Source organism: Oncorhynchus mykiss, chromosome 17, assembly GCF_057628025.1.
Source record: "Oncorhynchus mykiss isolate SJ-2025 chromosome 17, ASM5762802v1, whole genome shotgun sequence".
NCBI classification, from domain to species: Eukaryota; Metazoa; Chordata; class Actinopteri; order Salmoniformes; family Salmonidae; genus Oncorhynchus; species Oncorhynchus mykiss.
The window spans coordinates 75301982-75316780 of record NC_143038.1 but is presented as its reverse complement, the minus strand read 5'-3'; the positions used below and the strand labels follow the sequence as shown (position 1 = coordinate 75316780).

Below are 14799 nucleotides of genomic sequence, written 5' to 3'. Positions count from 1 at the left end.
CAATATCTAGTAGAAAGCCTTCCCAGAAGAGTGGAGTGTCAGGTCAGGGACAGGCTAGAGTTCATAAACCAGGTCAGAGTCTAAACAGTACCAGGCGATAGGCAGGCTCGAGGTCAGGACAGGCAAGGGTTCAGTGATCAGTACTGAGTCCAAACAGTACCAGGGGATAGGCAGGCTCGAGGTAAGAACAGGCAAGGGTTCAGTGATCAGTACTGAGTCCAAACAGTACAAGGGGATAGGCAGGCTCGAGGTCAGGACAGGCAGAGTGTTCAGGCAGCTGGATTCTGCGTTAGGACAGGCAAGGGTCAAAACCAGGAGGGCTAGGAAAAAACAGAGACTGGGAAAAATAGGAGCTAGGAGAAACGCTGGTTGACTTGGCAAGACAAGACAAACTGGCACAGAGAGACAGGAAACACAGGGATAAATACACTAGCACAGAGCGACAGGAAACACAGGGATAAATACATTAGCACAGAGAGACAGGAAACACAGGGATACATACACTGGTACAGAGAGACAGGAAACACAGGGATAAATACACTGGCACAGAGAGACAGGAAACACAGGGATAAATACACTAGCACAGAGAGACAGGAAACACAGGGATAAATACACTAGCACAGAGAGACAGGAAACACAGGGATAAATACACTAGTACAGAGAGACAGGAAACACAGGGATAAATACACTGGCACAGAGAGACAGGAAACACAGGGATAAATACACTGGCACAGAGAGACAGGAAACACAGGGATAAATACACTACCACAGAGAGACAGGAAACACAGGGATAAATACACTAACACAGAGAGATAGGAAACACAGGGATAAATACACGGGTACAGAGAGACAGGAAACACAGGGATAAATACACTAGCACAGAGAGACAGGAAACACAGGGATAAATACACTAGCACAGAGAGACAGGAAACACAGGAATAAATACACTGGCACAGAGAGACAGGAAACACCGGGATAAATACACTAGCACAGAGAGACAGGAAACACAGGGATAAATACACTGGCACAGAGAGACAGGAAACACAGGGATAAATACACTAGCACAGAGAGACAGGAAACACAGGGATAAATACACTAGCACAGAGAGACAGGAAACACAGGGATAAATACACTGGGACAGAGAGACAGGAAACACAGGGATAAATACACTGGGACAGAGAGACAGGAAACACAGGGATAAATACACTGGCACAGAGAGACAGGAAACACAGGGATAAATACACTGGCACAGAGAGACAGGAAACACCGGGATAAATACACCGGGGACTAATGGGGAAAACAAGAGGAACTGGCTCAGAGAGACAGGAAACACAGGGAGAAATACACTGGCACAGGAGAGACAGGAAACACAGGGATAAATACACTGGCACAGAGAGACAGGAAACACAGGGAAAAATACACCGGGTATTAATGGGGAAAACAAGAGGAACTGGCTCAGAGAGACAGGAAACACAGGGATAAATACACTGGCACAGAAAGACAGGAAACACAGGGATAAATACACTGGGGTCTAATGGGGAAAAAAATAGGAACTGGCTCAGAGAGACAGGAAACACATTGTTCTTCCTCTGTCAATCATGGTTACGTGCAAGGAAACACGTGCCGTCATCATTGCTTTGCACAAAAAGGGCTTCACAGGCAAGGATATTTCTGCCAGTAAGATTGCACATATCAAGAATTTCAAGGAGGGCGGTTCAACTGTTGTGAAGAAGGGCACCCAAGAAAGTCCAGCAAGCTCCAGGACTGTCTCCTAAAGTTGATTTAGCTGCGGGATCAGGGAACCACCAGTACAGAGCTTGCTCAGGAATGGCAGCAGGCAGGTGTGAGTGCATCTGTACGCAGCGAGGCGAAGACTTTTGGAGGATGGCCTGGTGTCAAGAAGGGCAGCAAAGAAGCCACTTCTCTCCAGGAAAAACATCAGGAACAGACTGATATTCTGCAAAAGGCACAGGGATTGGACTGCTGAGGACTGGGGTTAAGTCATTCTCTCTGATGAATCCTCTTTCTGATTGTTTGGGGCATCTGGAAAAAAGTTTGTCAGGAGAAGACAAGGTGAGCGCTATCATCAGTCCTGTGTCATGCCAACAGTAAAGCATCCTGAGACCATTCATGTGTGGGGTTGCTTCTCAGCCAAGGGAGTGGGCTCACTCACAATTTTGCCTAAGAACACAGCCATGAATAAAGAATGGTACCAGCACATCCTCTGAGAGCAACTTCTCCCAACCATCCAGGAACAGTTTAGTGACGAACAATGCCTTTTCCAGCATGATGGAGCACCTTGCCATAAGGCGAAAGTGATAACTAAGTGGCTCGAGGAACAAAATATCGATGTTTTGGTTCCATGGCCATGAAACCCCCCAGACCTTAATCCCATTGAGAACTTGTGGTCAATCCTCAAGAGGCGGGTGGACAAACAAAAACCCACAAATTCTGACAAACTCCAAGCATTGATTATGCAAGAATGGGCTGCCATCAGTCAGGATGTGGCCCAGAAGTTAATTGACAGCATGCCAGGGCGGATTGCAGAGGTCTTGAAAAAGAAGGGTCAACACTGCAAATATTGTCTCTTTGCATCAACTTCATGTACTTGTCAATAAAATCCTTTGACACGTATGAAATGCTTGAAATTATACTTCAGTATTCCATAGTAACATCTGACAAAAATATCTAAAGACACTGAAGCAGCAGACTGTGAAATAATATTTGTGTCATTCTCAAACTTTTGGCCACGAATGTGCATAAATAAGTTCAATATTGCAATTCAATCCATCTAACAATGACATTTAGGATTTTGTGAAACTGGTATCTCACATATCAAAAACACTGACGATAAAACAGTGGTCTCTAAAATGACATTTTGGCATCTGTACCCGCTTTATTAAAAGTTTTAAAAAACTCACCTCCAAAAACCCAATATATCTTGGTTCTAAAGAGCTGTGCAGGAAACAGGAAATAGGAAACAGTATGGGACAATAAACAAACTTGAATCATCACAACTGTAAGACATCTATATATCAAATGTGACGGAAAAGCTCTTTAACATCAACTACGTAGGGTCCCTCTGTTGTTCACCCTACTCTGTATGCATTAAAATGCTCGTCAAGACATATTGTTTGTAGGGCAAAAGTAACCAACAGTAACCTCATCTTTAACAACAACATTTAGGATTTTCTGAAAAACTAGCATCTCACAACGGACTTTTAAGACAAACAACGAAACCTGAACGATACATATTTCCATGGTGTTTGGCGTATTTAACATTTAAAACCGTGGTGTCAATTGGTACCTGAAGAGTCTCAGCCATCCCAGTCTACCACATTTCAAGAACAAAACATTTTACTATCAATGACTCTGTTGGTGTCAAATGTCTGCCAACTGTATGCTATTTGCTATTTGACTTGTGTTTTTTTTTTTTACCAAAGCTTTAGTTACATTTTTGAAACGTTTAAATTGTATATTAAAGACATTATGTTTTCTTCATAGCGCATGCACCAGCTATGTAAAACTGGTCCAATTTTAATATGGGGTAATGCACTACAAAATGATGCTTCGGTAGCAGCCTCTTTTTTTTGGAAACAATTGCTTGAATAACCTTGAATAACAAAAACAATTGTAATACCCTTTGATATCATTGGAGAAAAAAACAATGTTTACTATCTGAAGCAACAGCAAGAGTAAATACCAGTGTAGATCATTATTTGGACAAGCTAAGTCTCCAAAGATAAGTGGTAGATTGCGAAGTAAACACCAGGACTGGATAGCATTTAACCCCAAGTCATTAGAGCCCTCTCCTAACTTCACAGCAGGAGGTTTGTTGTTTTGCTCATAGTTAAAGTTCTTTATTCTCCTGTATTTTTCAGTTGATGTTGTGTACTTGTCTATCAAGTGCAGTATTAGCGGTGTCATGTTATATTGTGCCACTCCCTCCAAGATAATAATGGCGACAGAGAAGTTTTCACATGTATTGAAGTACTGCAAGGAATTTAGAACGTCATCACATAGGGAAGACGGGGATTTATCTCCTTTTCTTTGGTGTTCTGCATGAAGTGCATAACTATCTTGGGTGAATCTTCATCAAATTCAGTCTGAAAGTCCTCTTTCTCAGCAAGACAACAATAACTGGCACTGAATGGTTCAACAAATCAAAATAAACAGTGGAGACCAAGGTTGTCACAATAGTTCCATACACTGGTTGATCACACAAGGGGACCATAATCTCAGACAAAAGCAGCAACAATATCTGGCACTGAATGGTTCAACAAAACCAAATAAACAATGGAGACCAAGGTTGTCACCTCTAACTTGGGACAATAGTTCCATACATTGGTTGATCATACAAGGGGACCATAATTCCATACCGCTCAAGTACTTTAATATCCTGTAAAAATAGTTCAAATAGTTTGAAAGCCATATGTTTTAACATCTTGAAATAAAGCAAACAAATGAATATTAAGCAGAAATTAGCTGAACTTGAGAAATTCCGTAAGGTGAAATAGATTGCTACTGATTTATGTAGTCCCTGTTTTGATCCAAGAGAATTTGCAGTTTCAAAATCATCATAGAAACGCCCCGTTTTGATCCAATCATCATAGAAACGCTGTATCTGAACGGCTTCTGTTTTGAAAATAGAGCGTGGCTCATGAACAGATCTCCATCACGTCAGTCATAACATTTTCTTCAACTGGAATCCGTCTACATCATCTCCTCCTAAACATAGAAAAATGAACATAGAATGCCCACCCAAATCATATTAGGGTGTTTGTAAATTAACTAATGTTTTCAAAATTGGGATATAAACAAATTTATCAGTAACAACAATTTGATCATAGTCTCCAGTAGTCCGATTGCGTTGTGTATCAAATTTTGTTCCAAGACACGTATTCAACTGGGTGTCACGATCGTTGAATAAATAAGTGGACCAAGGCGCAGCTTGAGTAGAGTTCCACATATTACAGTGAAACTTCAAAAACCACAGTGCATTAACTTACTTTCAGAATTTAATACACCAAAAGGATTTTACATTTTTTTCAAAACACATTTTACACTCAATGTCACTTTTAATAGGCTCCTGTATAGACAGACACTTCTTCACAGCTTCTTTAGCTTGAATATGAATATCATCAACTATCTCTTCCATGGAAATGACCAGAGTTAATGGTGGTTTAATCTACACCTGCCACTTTAAGTTCAGCTGTGGTTGCAGCGCAGCGGTCTACAATAATCTTATTGACAAGGACTGCGTCAGAAGGGGTACTTGTTGATGGCAAGTCATCAAAATGACTTCCTGCTACATATTCAGCTGTAGAGGAGCCTTCACCATGATCAGAACACAGTTAATGTGCTTTATAAAGATGCAAAAGATGAACCCAGAAAAAGTGACAAACTTGTGAACAACCAGCCTGACCGCATTAAGACCAAGTGTCTTTCCTGGACAAAAATCAGTGGACGAGCGTCAAATGTTTTGTCAAGGAATTAGCATTTCCCTGGGTGTTTTCGCAAGCAAAACACAACATTATAGATGAATGATATGAAAAAGTTGTCATATGCAGTGTTTTAACCCTTGCAACTTAAAAATGTTTTTTTCTCGCAATCCTAGGATTAACCTTAGTGGTATCAACATCAACATTCATGAGTTGTGGTTTGCAAGAAGTTGGACACACTTACCAGATCCTGGTTGTACGAGGTACCAAAGACCTTCGACCTTTGAAAAGCTGATCAAAACAGGCAAGAGAGTCTGGTGACTTACAAGGTATTGCATGTTTGTCAATCACAATGAAGTACTTGTGAATCCCACTCTCTCTGGGACCCCACAGCAAGCAGACAGGGTTTTAGGCTTTCCGTGACGCTCTCCAGATGCCCCTGGATACTGGTCTCAGTCCGACACAGAAACTTAATTAGTGTTAAAATGAATCACGGTTCATAAACAGTTTGTGAAAATGTAAATTACAGCTACACGTGATCTTTCCATGATTTGTCCAACTTATTAAAAGTAGTTATTAGATGCCTCCCGGGTGGTGCAGTGGTTAAGGGCGCTGTACTGCAGCGCCAGCTGTGCCACCAGAGACTCTGGGTTCGCGCCCAGGCTCTGTCGTAACCGGCCGCGACCAGGAGGTCTGTGGGGCGACGCACAATTGCCCTAGCGTTGTCCGGGTTAGGGAGGGGTTGGCTAGTAGGGATATCCTTGTCTCATTGCGCACCAGCAACTCCTGTGGCGAGCTGGGTGCCAGTTGCGCGGTGGTGGGTGCCAGTTGCGCGAGCTGGGTGCCAGCTACACATTGGTGCAGCTGGCTACCGGGTTGGATGCGCACTGTGTCAAGAAGCAGTGCGGCCTGGTTGGGTTGTGTTTCGGAGGACTTTCTCCCCAGCCCGTACGGGAGTTGTAGCGATGAAACAACATAGTAGCAACTAAACAATTGGATACCATGAAATTGGGGAGAAAACGGGGTAAAAAAAATAAAAAATTAGGATTAGGAACAGAACAGGCAACTGTAACCTCACCTTGATAAAAGGACCAAAATGGAGGACATGTCACTGTCCCATCCTGAAAGTACGCATTTTCACTTTTGCTTTCAAAAAACAATGCTCCTTTAGTACAATACTTTTATTCCAGCATAACCATTTTCCACTTCTGTTGTGGATTCAGCATTTTGAACCAGGTTTTGCAGGTCGCCTGTCTGTTTGAGGCCAAGGCTTTGGTCAATGACTTTCTGCTTGTAGAGAGTAGGCCACTTCTCCAGGAGCTTTGCAGAGGTTGTATCACTAAAATCTTGCTCAATCTGCAGACAAGATGGAATAAGTCAAGACAGAACAGTAAACATGGTGTGGCATTATGGTCATGTAGTATATCACAGTCCTAATCAGACTGTTGTAGAACAAAAAAACAATTGTCCTTACAGTTTCAAGGCAAGGCAGTGATAGATCCACATACCATTCCTGCTATGTCTAGGAAACCTGCAAACGCTGTGAATACGTCAGAGGACTTCACTCGGTCATGAACCATCTTTTTTGGCGATAGGAGAAATGTCTTCTTCATCTTCTCCTTTACAATTTCTTCATCAGCTGTATGCTTCAACAGGGCAATGGCCTCACAACACAGGCTTTCTGTTGTTGGACAGTTTTCCTCTCTATCAGCTTTTGGACCACCTGTAACACGGTGAAACTTTTACAGATTACTGGGTGTGTCACGCCCTGGCCTTAGAGCCGTTTTATTTCTCTATTTGGTTAGGTCAGGGTGTGATGTGGGGTGGGCATTCTATGTTTTCTGTTTCTATGTTTTGGCCGGGTATGGTTCTCAATCAGGGACAGCTGTATCGTTGTCTCTGATTGGGAATCATACTTAGCTAGCCTGTTTTGCCACCTGAGTCGTGGGTAGTTGTCTTTGTTAGTGGCCTGTATAGCCGAAAGTCAGCGTCACGGTCGTCTCCTCATGCTTTGTTTTGTTGAAATGAACGCTCACCATGCTGCACCTTGGTCCGGTCATTTCCATGATGACGACGGTCGTGACAGGGTTTGTCTGCTCTATACAAGCATATTAATATTGTCATAAGATATAAAAAATAAAGACTCGGAAACTCTGCAAGGATGGCATGCAGATATGTCAGATGAAAAGTAGGATTTATTTGACTCAGAAACAGAATTAATACTAAGAAATACTAAACGGGTAAGAGACTAAGAAACACTTGCTTATACAGATGTTCACATACAATTATTCTCTGGTCTGGTCATGTGTCATGAAAGACTAACCACAATGAAAATCACTTACACTTCAATGACTGACGCATGTTGTCCCTCCGATGCTTCCCTTTGAACACATTTCAGTGTCCATGTTAAATATACATATTCTGTATCGTAATAATGCTCCTAAAGCAAACGATAAAAACATCACCCAACAGTAAAACAACAATTTAAATATTGACATTCTGGAAAAAATTGTAAGGTGTAAGAGTCCAAGTGTCATCGTTGCATGAAGAAGGAAAGCGCAGCGTGGTAAGTGTTGATGATTTTATTTAAAACTGAACACTAGAACAAAAAATAATAAAGCGAGAAACGAAACCGACACAGTCCTGTCAGGTGCAGAACACCTCGGCGTACACATCACAGACAAACTGAATTGGTCCACCCACACAGACAGCATCGTGAAGAAGGCGCAGCAGCGCCTCTTCAACCTCAGGAGGCTGAAGAAATTTGGCTTGTCACCAAAAGCACTCACAAACTTCTACAGATGCACAATCGAGAGCATCCTGTCGGGCTGTATCACCGCCTGGTACGGCAACTGCTCCGCCCACAACCGTAAGGCTCTCCAGAGGGTAGTGAGGTCTGCACAACGCATCACCGGTGGCAAACTACCTGCCCTCCAGGACACCTACACCACCCGATGTCACAGGGAGGCCATAAAGATCATCAAGGACATCAACCACCCGAGCCACTGCCTGTTCACCCCGCTATCATCCAGGCGAGGTCAGTACAGGTGCATCAAAGCTGGGACCGAGAGACTGAAAAACAGCTTCTATCTCAAGGCCATCAGACTGTTAAACAGCCACCACTAACATTGAGTGGCTTCTGCCAACACACTGACTCAACTCCAGCCACTTTAATAATGGGAATTGATGGGAAATGATGTAAAGTATATCACTAGCCACTTTAAACAATGCTACCTAATATAATGTTTATATACCCTACATTATTCATCTCATATGTATACGTATATGCTGTACTCTATATCATCTACTGCATCTTTATGTAATACATGTATCACTAGCCACTTTAACTATGCCACTTTGTTTACATACTCATCTCTTATGTATATACTGTACTCAATTCCATCTACTGCATCTTGCCTATGCCGCTCTGTACCATCACTCATTCACATATCTTTATGTACATATTCTTTATTCATTATCCCCTTACACTTGTGTCTATAAGGTAGTAGTTTTGGAATTGTTAGCTAGATTAATTGTTGGTTATTACTGCATTGTCGGAACTAGAAGCACAAGCATTTCGCTACACTCGCATTAACATCTGCTAACCATGTGTATGTGACCATTAACATCTGATAACCATGTGTATGTCACAAATCAAATGTGATTTAAAAGGCTACCTAAGTGTGGTTCCCAATCAGAGACAACAATAGACAGCTGTTCCTGATTGAGAACTATACCCGGCCCTAAAAAAAAAAACATAGAAAAATGAACATAGAATGCCCACCCATATCACATCCTGACCAAATCAAAATAGAGACATAAAAAGCTCTCTAAGGTCAGGGCGTGACACAGAGAGAGTTAAAAAGGTTTTTAATGTACTTACATACATAACCAAACTTGCTCCTAGGAATGGCCAGGCATGGGAACAAGGCAATGAGGCATAGTCCTCTTTACCACGCCTTGAAGGACTTGTCCTTGAAACACACACATACTTTACTGTTTTCATTTATTTCACCTTTATTTAACCAGGTAGGCCAGTTGAGAACAAGTTCTCATTTACAATTGCGACCTGGCCAAGATAAAGCAAAGCAGTGTGACACAAACAACAACACAGAGTTACACATGGAATAAACAAACATATAGTCACATGGGCTATGTACAGCTGCTGTGATATGTGAACTGCTCTGACAGCTGCTGCTTAAAGCTAGTGATGGAGAGGAGTGTCCAGCTTCAGTGATTTTTGCAGTTCATTCCTGTCATTGGCAGCAGAGAATTGGAAGGAAAGGTGGCCAAAGGAGGAATTGGCTTTGGGGGTGAACAGTGAAATATACCTACTGGAGCGCGTGTTGCAAGTGGGTGGTGCTATGGTGACCAGTGAGCTGAGATAAGGTGGGGCTTTACCTAGCAACGACTTATAGTTGACCTGTAGCCAGTGGGTTTGGCGACGAGTATGAAGCGAGGGCCAGCCAGCGAGAGCATATAGGTCGCAGTTTTGGGTAGTATAAGGGGCTTGGATGACAAAATGAATGGCACTGTGATAGATTGGATGCAATCTGCTGAGTAGAGTGTTGGAGGCTATTTTGTAGATGACGTCGCCAAAGTCAAGGATCAGTAGGATTGTCAGTTTTAGGGTATGTTTGGCAGCATGAGTGAAGGATGCTTTGTTGTGAAATAGGAAGCCAGTTCTAGATTTAATTTTGGATTGGAGATGCTTAGAGTGTTTCCCCCTTTGAAGAGGGGGATGACTGTGGCAGCTTTCCAATCTTTGGGGATCTCAGACGATACGAAAGCGATGTTCACCAAGCTAGTCTTAGGGGTTGCAACAATATTGGCGTGTCATTTTAGGAAGAGAGGGTCCAGATTGTATAGCCCTGCTGATTTGTAGGAGTCCAGATTTTGCACCTCTTTTAGAACATCAGCTATTTGGATTTAGCTGAAGGAGAAATGGAGGAGGGTTTTGCAAGTTGCAGTGAGGGGTGCAGGGCTGTTGACCGTGGTCGGAGTAGCCAGGTGGAAAGCACCTGAGATCCAAACAAAAGTATTGATGCTAAAAATTGTGTTAGGTGGTAAGGTATGTAATGAGTATATGACATATACCAATGTTCACTTGTCATTTGTGCAACCAATATCTTGACCATATCGCGTCTTCTGCTGTCTGTTAGGCTTTTTGTCCGAACATACTCATTGATGATCCTCTCTCCTCTCTCCTCCAGGTTTGTTCTGCAGAAAGTCTTCAATCATCTAAGTTGGAGTAATTTAAAAAAGGAACACACTAACACTTTTAAAACAGCAATGAAATAGTTGATGTCATTTATTTATGTAATTTATCACTGTATCTTCAAGTTTGGCATTTGTTTAAACTGGAAATGTGCAGTACTTACATGAGAGACAATTATCCTCAGCTGTCTTTCTTGTAGCAGAACTCTGCTGCAAGATAATGGTGCCATCGAAGTCCCCCTCCTTGTCTCCACTGCATTTTGACAAGGAGCTGTTTGCAGAGGAGCTCAACGTATCTAGCAATCATGTTAACTGGTGTGATTAACACTGCAATTATAACACATTTAGGTGTAAACATCCATTATTATGATTAGAGGACTTTTGTTAATGACAAGCGGAATGCAAAAATGTAACATTTTGAATTGATTAGACCCCACTACCGTTCTAAAAGGGGTGAGAGAGGTGAGCGCAAAAACAAAGATCATTTTAAAATATCAAAACGAGAAAAAGAAATCAGCAGATATATCTGCTTGTCTCACTTAAATTCAGAACAACATGGCTAGCCAGGACTGTATGGATGAATGTCACGTTCTAAGCTAATAAGCAACTCACCATCAGGATTTGGTTCTTGGGGAAAACGAATCTCCAGCACACCAAGGTATTGTTTCTTTAGAAAAAACTCAAACAACTTCAGTCTTTGATTCATCATAGACTTTTAAGTCCAAGGTTGGAATGTCAAATTTGTTGGCAACTGTGAAGACAAAATAAGTTTGCACAACCTTATTGGTTAAATGTGTTGTGTATTTTTTTGGGGGGAGAAAAACCAGAACAGAAGACAGAAATCAAGAGGTCATCTTTACGTGAACATCGTAACCCCAAAACTGACTTAGTGCTCCTTTCCACGTCAATTCCAATTATAGGCAGTCTACAGCCTGTCAACTACAGCCACGTACTGAATTATTATAACAACAGTCTGAGTATTATAGCAATACACCAGATCAATCAATCACGCACAATTTTTCAGTTTTTGATTTGTTAAAAAAGTTTGAAATATCCAATAAATGTCGTTCCACTTCATGATTGTGTCCCACTTGTTGTTGATTCTTCACCAAAAAATACAGTTTTATATCTTTATGTTTGAAGCCTGAAATGTGGCAAAAGGTCGCAAAGTTCAAGGGGGCCGAATACTTTCGCAAGACACTGTAATTACTATTACTTATAACTTATAAGTATAAATATAACTTGTTATTGATTTCATTTCACTACTTGAGAGGAAAATAATTTTAACTCCAGAAAAAACACTCTCCAGTTTTTACTGTGTAGAAGAGACAGAAATGCTATTGGGGGAGGTGTTGCTGTATATATTCAGAGCCATATCCCTGTAATGCTTAGATAAGATCTTATGTCAAGTGTTATTGAAGTGTTGTGGTTGCAGGTTCCCTTGGCACATCTAAAGCCTTTTCTTTTGGGGTGTTGCTATAGACCACCAAGTGCTAACCGTCTGTATCTAAATAATACGTGTGAAATGCTTGATAGTGTGTGTGATGTAAACAGAGGTCTACTTTCTTGTGGACCTGATAATTGACTGGTTTTCATCAAGCTAACTGCTCAAGAGGAAACTTCTCACTGTAACCAGTGTCTGCAATCTGGTTCAGGTTATTAATCAACCTACCAGGGTGTTTACAAACACTACAGCAACAAGATCATCCACATGTATCGATCACATGTTTACTAATACTGTAGAACTTAGTTCTAAAGCTGTATCTGACCCATTGGATGCAATGCATCACAATATAGTGGCTATATCCAGGAAAGCCAAAGTCCCAACAGCAGGGCCTAAAATAGTGTATAAGAGATCATACAAAAGATTTTGCTGTGACTCTTATGTGGACGATGTTAAACATATTTGTTTGATCTGATGTGATTAATGAGGAGCATCCAGACGCTGCACTTGATGACTTTATGAAATTGCTTCTTCCAATTATTGATAAACATTAACCTGTAAAGTAACTGACTGTTAGAACTGTTAAGGCTCCATGGATTGATGAGGAATTGAAGAACTGTATGGTTGAAAGAGATGGGGGCAACAGGAAGTGGCTAATAAGTCTGGCTGCACATCTGACTGACTGACTTACTGCAAATTGAGTAATGATGTGACTAAACTCAACTATGAGAAGAAACTGTATTGTGAAGCCAAGATCAATGATATCAAGGTGGAAAAACACTTTGGAGTACTTCAAATGAAATTATGGGCAGAAAGACAAATTCAACTCCATCTGTCATCGAATCAGATGGCTCATTCATCACAAAACCATTTGATGCTGTCAATTATTTTAACGATTGTTTCATTGGCAAAGTGAGCAAACGTAGGCAGGAAATGCCCACGACAAAAACAGTGAGCGTGAGTGTATTCATGCATAAAAAAAAATGAAAAAATGAAATAAAAGCAGTGCAAGTTTGAATTTTGTAAAGTTAGTGTGGGAGAGGTGGAAAAATGGTTATCGATCAATAATGACAAACCTCCTGACATTGACAACCAAGATGGAAAGCTACTGAGGATGGTAACTGACTCTATAGCCACTCCTATCTGTCATAATTTTAATCTGAGCCTAGAGGAAAGTCATTGTCCTCGGGCCTGGAGGGAAGCCAAAGTCATTCCGCTACCCACGAGTGGTAAAGCGGCCTTTACTGGTTCTAACAGCAGACCAATCAGCTTGCTGCCAGCTCTTAGAAAACTGTTTGACCAAACAAATTAACAGTAGACTTTCAGCATGCTTATAGAGAAGGGCACTCAACATGTACTGCACTGACACAAATGACTGATGATTGGTTGAAAGAAATTGATAATAAGAAGATTTTGGGAGATGTACTGCTAGATTTCAGTGCAGCCTTTGATATTGTTGATATTGTTGACTATAACCTGTTGTTGGAAAAAACACTTAAGTGCTATGGCTTTTCAACCTCTGTCATATCGTGGATTCAGAGCTACTGTAGGTATTCCTCTTGGATGAGGGCAGTGTGGAGAGCAATTGACATTGCGGCATCTGTGGATCTGTTGGTGCGGTATGCAAATTGGAGTGGGTCTAGGGTGTCTGGGATGATGGAGTTGATGTGTGCCATTACCAGCCTCTCAAATCACTTCATGATTACAGATGTGAGTGATACAGGGCGGTAATTATTGTGGCATTAAGCCTTAGAGTTCATGGGAACAGGAATGAATGGTGGTCAATTTAAGACGTGGGGATTACAGACTGGGCCAATTAATAAGGAGAGGTTAAAAAAATGATTGTGAATATGCCCTGCCTGCTGTTCTGAGTGGCCTTGTGAGTGTTGACCTGATTAAAGACCTTACTGATGTCAGCCTCGGAGCGCGAGATCACTGGTTCGGTGGGGGGGTGGCCCTCACGCACAGCATGATGTTATTATTGTCGAAGTGTGCATAAAATTTACTTAATTTGTCGGGTAGAGAGGCATCGTTGGCAGATCACAGCTGGACAGATACAGAATCAGGATAATAACATATGTCCTGAATATTGAATAACCAACAGACGGACTGTTCACATTCTAATTGCTATTTAGTTGTTTTTATATCAGTACTGCCATCTTGTACATATCGTTAACAATCCACAGTCGCGTCCAGTATTTAGAAGAATATACACGAAATATGCAAATGCATTCCTGACAGTCATTCTTTAAATATGTAAGAGAGACCTCTCGTAGCCTGTCCAACACAGTGACCGACAGGGAGACCTCTCGTAGCCTGTCCAACACAGTGACCAACAGGGAGACCTCTCGCAGCCTGTCCAACACAGTGACAGACAGGGAGACCTCTCGTAGCCTGTCCAACACTGTGACAGACAGGGAGACCTCTCGTAGCCTGTCCAACACAGTGACAGACAGGGAGACCTCTCGTAGCCTGTCCAACACAGTGACAGACAGGGAGACCTCTCGTAGCCTGTCCAACACAGTGACAGAAAGGGAGACCTCTCGTAGCCTGTCTAACACAGTGACAGACAGGGAGACCTCTCGTAGCCTGTCCAACACAGTGACCGACAGGGAGACCTCTCGTAGCCTGTCCAACACAGTGACCGACAGGGAGACCTCTCGTAGCCTGTCCAACACAGTGACCGATAGGGAGACC

General features: G+C 41.9%; 1 pseudogene; it reads right to left on the bottom strand.

Annotated features, from left to right (window-relative positions):
- Positions 1-6608: 6608 nt before the first annotated feature.
- On the bottom strand, positions 6609-13188 carry LOC149976503 (uncharacterized; annotated as a pseudogene).
- Between the last annotated feature and the right edge of the window lie 1611 nt (positions 13189-14799).